Source organism: Oryzias melastigma, linkage group LG18 (genome assembly GCF_002922805.2).
Source record: "Oryzias melastigma strain HK-1 linkage group LG18, ASM292280v2, whole genome shotgun sequence".
NCBI classification, from domain to species: domain Eukaryota; kingdom Metazoa; phylum Chordata; class Actinopteri; order Beloniformes; family Adrianichthyidae; genus Oryzias; species Oryzias melastigma.
Genome location: NC_050529.1, coordinates 17701533 through 17711110, shown reverse-complemented (window position 1 = coordinate 17711110; position 9578 = coordinate 17701533). Strand labels below are relative to the sequence as shown.

The 9578-nt window shown below is 40.8% G+C and overlaps 2 non-coding genes across 2 annotated transcripts; both read right to left on the bottom strand.

The window, feature by feature from the left end:
* Positions 1 to 1798: 1798 nt before the first annotated feature.
* Positions 1799 to 1871, bottom strand: trnat-cgu. Its single transcript has one exon. It is a non-coding gene; the product is annotated as a tRNA-Thr (tRNA).
* A 3455-nt stretch (positions 1872 to 5326) lies between these two features.
* trnat-cgu lies at positions 5327 to 5399 on the bottom strand. Its single transcript has one exon. It is a non-coding gene; the product is annotated as a tRNA-Thr (tRNA).
* Between the last annotated feature and the right edge of the window lie 4179 nt (positions 5400 to 9578).

The following is a 9578-nucleotide window of genomic DNA, read 5'->3' as shown; positions in this document are numbered from 1 at the left end:
AACAAAGATGGGTTTAAGTAATACACATTTTTTGAATGAGGCACTGCTGGGATTTGGACCCAGGATCTCCTGTTTACTAGACAGGCGCCTAAACCAGCTAAGCCACGGCACCTTGTTTAGTTTGTCACAGTTCTTTATCTTTATCCCGCAAAACATTTGAAATAGAAGAAGAATCAACATGTTCTGAGATGCACCAATTTTATAAGGAATGTAGCCTGTTTTTAAATTGTTTGTTCTTTTCCTATAAATGTATTAGGAACTAAACATTTCCTTTTAAAGGCCAAAAGCATTACTTTGTCTTCAAGATCTTCTGGCATGGAACTTTTTTTTCTTCAAATGCAACATTTTTTTATTTATAACTTTATCACAAGTGGTTTTGATCCAGTTGAATGAGGCACTGCTGGGATTTGGACCCAGGATCTCCTGTTTACTAGACAGGTGCTTTAACCAGCTAAGCCACAGCACCCTGTTTAGTTTGTCACAGTGGTTTATCTTTATCCCCCAAAACATTTGAAACAGAAGAAGTATGAACATGTTCTTAGATGCACTAATTTTCAAGGAATGTAGCCTGTTTTCAAATTATTCTTTTCTTATAAATGTATTAGGAAATAAACATTTCTTTTTAAGGACAGAAACATTATTTTGTCTTTAAGAACTTTTACCAATTGACAACATTCTCTTCAATTAATTGATTCTTTTTGCTCAAAGTGCCAGTGGATTTGACAATGTTATAACAGGCACTGCTGAGATTTGGACCCAGGATCTCCTGTCTACAAGACAGGTGCTTTAACCACTAAACCACTAAGCCACAGTGCCTCTCTGTCAGATGTAGAAAAATGTTTTTTCAATCTCGCTGAAATAAAACACGCTTTTGGACAAAAAAAAGGTTCTTGAGGTTTTGACTGTTTTCTAACATTTTTTTTACATTTCTATAAATACATTAGTTTTAAAGTAAATAATACTTGATTGCCCAATCACAGGTATGTGATATGTGTTACTACTTTCCTACCAACAACATTTTTTTCTCTTTGCCCCACGATATTTGTCTGTTCCAGTTTTTACCAAAGATGGGTTTAAGGAATATGCACTTGTTGTAAGAGGCACTGCTGGGATTTGGACCCAGGATCTCCTGTTTACTAGACAGGCGCTTTTACCAGCTAAGCTACAGCGCCTTGTTTAGTTTGTCACAGTGGTTTATCTTTATCCCCCAAAACATTTGAAATGGAAGAAGAATCAACATGTTATGAGATGCACCAATTTTATAAGGAATGTAGCCTGTTTTCAAATTGTTTGTTCTTTTCCTATAAATTTATTAGGAATGAAAAATTTCCGTTGAAAGGCCAAAAGCTTTATTTTGTCTTCAAGATCTTCTGGCATGGAACTGTTTTTTCTTCAATTCAACATTTTTTTGTTTATTCCTTTATTGCGAGAGGTTTTGATCCTGTTGAATGAGGCACTGCTGGGATTTGGACCCAGGATCTCCTGTTTACTAGACAGGCGCTTTGACCAGCTAAGCCACAGCACCTTGTTTAGTTTGTCACAGTGGTTTATCTTTATCCCCCAAAACATTTGAAATAGAAGGAGAATCAACATGTTCTTAGATGCACTAATTTTCAAGGAATGTAGCCTGTTTTCAAACTGTTTGTTCTTTTCTTATAAATGTATTAGGAAAGAAACATTTCTTTTTAAGGACAGAAACATTACTATGTCTTCAAGAACTTTTACCAATTGACAATATTCTCTTCAATTCACTGAATCTTTTGGAATAAATGACCATTGGTGTTGACAATGTTATAAGAGGCACTGCTGGGATTTGGACCCAGGATCTCCTGTTTACGAGACAGGTGCTTTAACCACTAAGCCACAGTGCCTCTGTGTCAGATGTAGAAAAATGTTTTTGCAATTTCGCTGAAATAAAACGTGTTTTTGGACAAAAAAATATTCTTGAGATTTTGACTGTTTTCTATCATTTTTTATATTTAAATAAATACATTAGTTTTAAAGCCAATAATATTTGATTGCCCAATCAAAGGTATGCGATATGTGTTACTACTTTCCTACCAAAAATATTTTTTTCTCTTTGACCAACGATATTTGTCTGTTCCAGTTTTTAACAAAGATGGTTTTAAGTAATACACTATTTTTGAATGAGGCACTGCTGGGATTTGGACCCAGGATCTCCTGTTTACTATACAGGCGCTTTAACCAGCTAAGCCACAGCACCTTGTTTAGTTTGTCACAGTGGTTTATCTTTATCCCCCAAAACATTTGAAATAGAAGAAGAATCAACATGTTCTGAGTTGCACCAATTTTCAAGGAATGTAGCCTGTTTTCAAATTGTTTGTTCTTTTCCTATAAATGTATTAGGATCTAAAAATGGCTTTTTATGGACACAAACATTACTTTGTCTTCAAGAACTTGTACCAATGGACATTATTCTCTTCAATTAATTGAATTTCTTTGGCATAAATGGCCAGTGGTGTTGACAATGTTATAAGAGGCACTGCTGGGATTTGGACCCAGGATCTCCTGTTTACTAGACAGGTGCTTTAACCAGCTAAGCCACAGCGCCTTGTTTAGTTTGTCACAGTGGTTTATCTTTATCCCCCAAAACATTTGAAATAGAAGAAGAATCAACATGTTCTGAGATGCACTAATTTTCAAGGAATGTAGCCTGTTTTCAAATTATTCTTTTCTTATAAATGTATTAGGAACTAAACATTTCTTTTTAAGGACAGAAACATTACTTTGTCTTTAAGAACTTTTACCAATTGACAACAATCTCTTCAATTAATTGATTCTTTTTGCTTAATGTGCCAGTGGATTTGCTAATGTTATAACAGGCACTGCTGAGATTTAGGCCCAGGATCTCCTGTCTACGAGACAGGTGCTTTAACCACTAAGCCACAACGCCTCTGTGTCAGATGTAGAAAAATGTTTTTGCAATCTCGCTGAAATAAAACACATTTTTGGACAAAAAAAGGTTCTTGAGATCTTGACTGTTTTCTAACTTTTTTTTACATTTCTGTAAATACATTAGTTTTAAAGCAAATAGTATTTGATTGACCAATCACAGGTATGTGATTTGTGTTACTACTTTCCTACCAACAACATTTTTTTCTCTTAGACCCACGATATTTGTCTGTTCTAGTTTTTAACAAAGATGGGATTAAGTAATATACATTTATTGTAAGAGGCACTGCTGGGATTTGGACCCAGGATCTCCTGTTTACTAGACAGGCGCTTTGACCAGCTAAGCCACAGCGCCTTGTTTAGCTTGTCACAGTGGTTTATATTTATCCCCCAAAACATTTGAAATAGAAGAAGGATCAACATGTTCTTAGATGCACCAATTTTATAAGGAATGTAGCCTGTTTTCAAATTGTTTTTTCTTTTCTTATAAATGTATTAGGAACTAAACATTTCCTTTTAAAGGCCAAAAGCATTACTTTGTCTTCAAGATCTTCTGGCATGGAACCGTCCATCCATCCATCCATCTTCCTCCGCTTTATCCGGGACCGGGTCGCGGGGGCAGCAGTCTATGCAAAGATGCCCAGACTTCCCTCTCCCGGCCACCTCTTCCAGCTTCTCGGGGGGGACTCCGAGGCGTTCCCAGGCCAGCCGAGAAACATAGTCTCTCCAGCGTGTCCTGGGTCTTCCCCGGGGCCTCCGCCCAGTGGGACATGCCCGGAACACCTCACCAGGGAGGTGTCCAGGAGGCATCCGGACCAGATGCCCGAACCACCTCAACTGGCTTCTCTTGATGCGGAGGAGAAGCGGCTCTACTCCGAGCTCTCTCTGGGTGACCGAGCTTCTCACCCTATCTCTAAGGGAGCGTCCAGCCACTCTACGGAGAAAACTCATTTCAGCCGCTTGTAGTCGGGATCTTGTTCTTTCAGTCACGACCCAGAACTCATGACCATAGGTGAGTACTGGAACAAAGATCGACCGGTTAATTGAGAGCTTTGCTTTCTGGCTCAGCTCTCTTTTCACTACAACGGACCGGTACAGCGAACGCATAACAGCGGACGCAGCTCCAATCCGCCTGTCGATCTCACGCTCCGATCTTCCATCACTCGTGAACAAGACCCCAAGATATTTAAACTCCTCCACCTGAGGCAGGAGCACTCCACCCATCGAGAGAGGGCAAACTACCTTTCTCCGGTCGAGAACCATGGCCTCAGACTTAGCGGTGCTGACCCTCATCCCGGCCGCTTCACACTCAGCTGCAAACCGCTCCAATACATGCTGGAGGTCCCGGTTCGATGGAGCCAACAGAACAAGATCATCTGCAAAGAGCAGAGAGGAAATCCTGTGGTCCCCAAACCAGACCCCCTCCGGCCCCTGGCTGCGCCTAGAAATTCTGTCCATAAAGACTATGAACAGAACTGGTGATAAAGGGCAGCCCTGCCGGAGTGCAACATGCACCGGGAACAGGTCAGACTTACTGCCGGCCATGCGAACCAAGCTCCTGCTCCGGTCATACAGAGACCGGACAGCCCTGAGTAAGGCTCCCCGGACCCCATATTCCCAGAGCACCCTCCACAGGACACCACGGTGAACGCGGTCGAACGCCTTCTCCAAATCCATAAAACACATATGGACTGGATGAGCGAACTCCCACGAACCCTCCAGCACCCTGAAGAGGGCGTAGAGCTGGTCCACTGTTCCACGACCAGGACGGAAATCGCACTGTAGTACTTGAATCTGAGGTTCGACTATTGGATGGAGTCTCCTCTCCAGTACCCTGGCATAGACTTTCCCAGGAAGGCTGAGGAGTGTGATTCCCCGGGAGTTGGAACACACCCTCCGGTCCCCCTTCTTGAAAAGGGAAACCACCACCCCAGTCTGCCAGTCCAGTGGTAAGGTTCCTGACTGCCACTCAATGCTGCAGAGACGTGTCAGCCATGGCATGGAACCGTATTTCCTTCAATTCAACAATTTTTTTTATACCTTTATTGCCCGTGGTTTTAATACTGTTGAACGAGGAACTGCTGGGATTTGGACCTCCTGTTTACTAGACAGGTGCTTTAACCAGCTAAGCCACAGCACCTTGTTTAGTTTGTCACAGTGGTTTATCTTTATCCCCCAAAACATTTGAAATAGAAGAAGAATCAACATGTTCTTAGATGCACTAATTTTCAAGTAACGTAGCTTGTTTTCAAACTGTTTGTTCTTTTTTTTATAAATGTATTAGGAAATAAACATTTCTTTTTAAGGACACAAACATTACTTTGTCTTCAAGAATTTTTACCAATTGACAATATTCTCTTCAGTTCACAGAATTTTTGGCATTAATGACCATTGGTGTTGACAATGTTATAAGAGGCACTGCTTGGATTTGGACCCAGGATCTCCCGTTTACGAGACAGGTGCTTTAACCACTAAGCCACAGTGCCTCTGTGTCACATGTAGAAAAATGTTTTTGCAATCTCGCTGAAATAAAACACGTTTTTGGACAGAAAAAAAGTTCTTGAGATTTTGACTGTTTTCTAACTTTTTTTTTATATTTTAATAAACAAATCAGTTTTAAAGCCAAGATTATTTTATTGCCCAATCATAGGCATGTGATATGAGTTAATACTTTCCTACCAACATTTTTTTCTCTTTGACCCACAATATTTGTCTGTTCCAGTTTTTAAGAGGGTTGGGTTTTAGGAACATGTATTTGTTGTAAGAGGCACTGCTGGGATTTGGACCCAGGATCTCCGGTTTACTAGACAGGCGCTTTAACCAGCTAAGCCACAGCGCCCTGTTTAGATTGTCACAGTGGTTTATCTCTTTCCCTGAAAACATTTGAAACTGAAGAAGAATCAACATCTTTATAGATGCACCAATTTTTAAAGGAATGTAGCCTGTTTTCAAATTGTTTGTACTTTTCTTATGATTGTATGTGGAACTACACGTTTCTTTTTAAGGACAAACACTGCATTTCTTCAAGAACTTTCACCAGTTGACAATATTCTCTTCAATTCACTGTTTGTTTTTTTTTTTTTTTGCATAAATGGCAAATGGTGTTGACTATGTCGAAAGAGGCACTGCTGGGATTTGGGCCCAGGATCTCCTGTTTACTAGACAGGCGCTTTAACCAGCTAAGCCACAGCGCCTGTTTTAGTCTGTCACAGTGGCTTATCTCTATCCTGAAAACATTTGAACTAGCAGAAGAATCAACATGTTCTTAGATGCACCAACTATCAAGGAATGTAGCCTGTTTTCTATTTGTTTGTTCTTTTCTTTAAATTGAATGCCTAAATTCAACTTTTCTTTTTAAGGACAGAAACTTTATTTTTTCTTCAAGAGTTTTTTTGCTCTATGACAATATTTTCTTCAATTTAAAGAAATAGTCACAGGTGGTGACCATGTCAAAAGAGGCACTGCTGGGATTTGGACCCAGGATCTCCTGTTTACTAGACAGGCGCTTTAACCAGCTAAGCCACAGCGCCTTGTTTAGTTATCAAAGTGGTTGATCACTTTCCCTGCAAACTTTCGAAATGGGATAATGTCAAAAAGTCTTAAGATGGACAATTTTTCAAGGAATGTTGCCCGTTCTGTAATTGTTCTTTTCTAAAAAAAAATTGTTTGTAAATCACGATTAAGTTTTTAAATGAAAGAAGCACTATTTTACCTTCAACAGCAGTTAGTACATGATTTTTATTTCCCAATTTCAAAACAATCTGATATTTCCCTTGGAGAGCATAGATTTTGGTCATTTTGGAAGTGTCACTGCTGGGATTTGGACCCAGGATCTCCTGTTTACTAGACAGGCGCTTTAACCAGCTAAGCCACAGCACCTTGTTTAGCTTTTCACAGTGGTTTATCTCTATCCCTGAAAATATTTGAAAAAGAAGAAGAATCAACATGTTATGAGATGCACTAATTTTTAAGGAATGTAGCCTGTTTTCAAATTGTTCATTTTATTATAAATATATCTGGAACTAAACATTTCATTTTAAGGACACTAGTATTACTTTGTCTTCAAGAGCTTCTGGCATATAACTGCATTTTCTAAATTTCATTAATTTTTTTTTTTTATGACCAGTGTTTTTGTTTCTGTTGAACGAGGCACTGGGGCCCGTTTCAAGAAGCAGGTTTTGTTGGAACTCTGAGTTCGTGAACTCCAAATTCGGCAAAACTCTGAGTTTTCGGTTTCAGAAAGAGGGATAACTCAAACCCGGGAAAGTGGGCGAAACCAAGCCCGTTCCAAGAAGCGGGTTAGGATGAACTCAGAATGAATCACTATGGTAACTGAGTCTGTGAACGAAACCTGGTCGGTAGCAGGTTTTCTTCAGGAAACTTAGAGTTCTCTGAGGTCTCCGCCCCTTTTTAAAGTGAAAGATGATCAAATATGAGTTCCTCATGAACATTTAGAGAACATTCACATTAGAGACGTCACGTTTTCACCACTCAGAAACCAGAATGACATGTTCATTCATAGAGGATCATGTAGAGAGGAGGCTGATTAATCCAGAGGAAATGTTATTTACGTCGGTAGAGGATTTGGAGGACACGAGTCGACTGACTGCAGTTTCCCAATTCATTTTTATTTCAGCGATATTATAAATAGTGAGTTTTTCCAGGGACTCGCTATTAAAAAATACAGTGTTCTTTTCCTTATTTTAAACCCTTAACAATAGGAATTAAGGAATGTCAAACACTGGAGAAGGATGTGGACTTATCCACCGTCTGGTATTTCCGTCAGACATTAGCTCAATTGACAGCAACGCTGCCTCCCACTGCATAGGTAGCGAGTTCGACTCCAGGTTACGGAAAGTTATTTTTACGTTTAAAAAAATTCGGCGAATATTTTTTAAGTCTTGAGAATTAAAATTAAATAAATACTTTTTTAACATATGCAGCTACAGTTTCTTTTTAGCGTGCAGTGATATCTGTGTGTGTAGGTGGGGGGGTTACGATCACGGAGATTACTTATTAGATTGGTAACAGATCAAAAAACACTCCTTACTCAACAAGAGACAAAATAACCTTCCTGACATTATTTATTCATTATTAGAAATGATTCAAATAACTGCAGATTTTTTCTCTCTGTTCTACCGCTGCAGCTGTGTTGCTTTTCTTGCAGACAATGTTCTCCTATAGTCGCATATGCTTGAAGGAACTTATCAATTTCCGTCGCCGGAAGTAGTAAACTCAGATGTTTGTCCCCGTTGCCATGGTGAATCGTGCTGTCTTTGCTCCATTGATCGGGGCTTTTTATGGTCGCGACGCTCACACCTGATTCTGGTTCTGACAACTTCAAGTTAATTGAATCAAACATTTTCAGCTGTTCTGGAACCGAAAACCCTGAGTTTGAGAATTTTGAGTCCAGTGACTCTAAGTTCAGGTTCGAACTCTAAATTTGTTGAACCTGCTTCTTGAAACGGGCCCCTGGTGGGATTTGGACCCTGGATCTCCAGTTTACTAGACAGGCGCTTTTAACAGCTAAGCCACAGCACCTGTTTTGGTTTGTCACAGTGGTTTATCTCTATCCCTGAAAACATTTAACTATTAGAAGAATCAACATGTTCTAGTTGTTTGATCTTTTCTTTAAAATGTATGTTTAAATTTAACTTTTCTTTTTAAGGTAAACTTTATTTTTTCTTCAAGAGTTTTATTGCTGTACCAAGAAATGGTCACAGGTCCTGACCGTCTCCAATGAGGCACTGCTGGGATTTGGACCCAGGATCTCCTGTTTACTAGACAGGCGCTTTAACCAGCTAAGCCACAGCGCCTTGTTTAATTGTCAAAGTGGTTCATCACTTTCCCTGCCAACTTTTGAAATGGGATAATGTCAAAAAGTCTTAAAGGCCTCGTGCAGTGGCAAATTTTTATTTTTAATTTAGAAAGTCAATGGAACTTGGAAAACGAATCTGCTAAAAATATTCACTTAAAATGATCCATTGCGATTTTATTGATCATTTTATGGTCGTGCACAGCTTTAAATTTGGGCAATAGGTGGTGATGGGCGGGGGCTGCGCGTGACGTCACTGACGGGATCCCAGAGTGTAAACAACAATGGCGGACGGTTTGAGAAGCGACGTAGACCACGATTTAGCGGATATTTCTTTGGATGAAGGTGATGAGCCTTCATCAAACACGGGAATTTTAACGACACAGGGTTTGGAGGGTGTACAGCCCTACCAGTTTGAACCGGAGGTTTCCTCATCTGAGGATACAGGGGCTTCGGATGACAATGGTGAAAGCTCATACAGCGATGACGCCGAGAAGACGATCAAACTTGACTATTTAGAGGAAGTAAAAGTAAAACAAGGTTTTCGTAGGTGAACCTGCGGAAGGATCATTACCGGAAGAGGAAAGGCGCCGCCGCTGCCGCGGAGCATCCTTTGTCGTCCTCCACTGCTGCTGCGGCGACAGGTGGGCTCGCTCCCCCGCCTCCCTCTCGGGCTCCCTTGCCCGCGCAACCAACCCCCGCGCGGGTCCTCTTTCCAGACGTCCTCCTGCACCCCGCGCAGAGGCCACCCCCGCCGGCCTCACGGTCCCGGAGGGAGTAAAAACCCCCCGTGCGGGCTTGGCTGCCGGCACTGGACGACTGTCCGGCGAACCCACGGTGCCCCCCATGC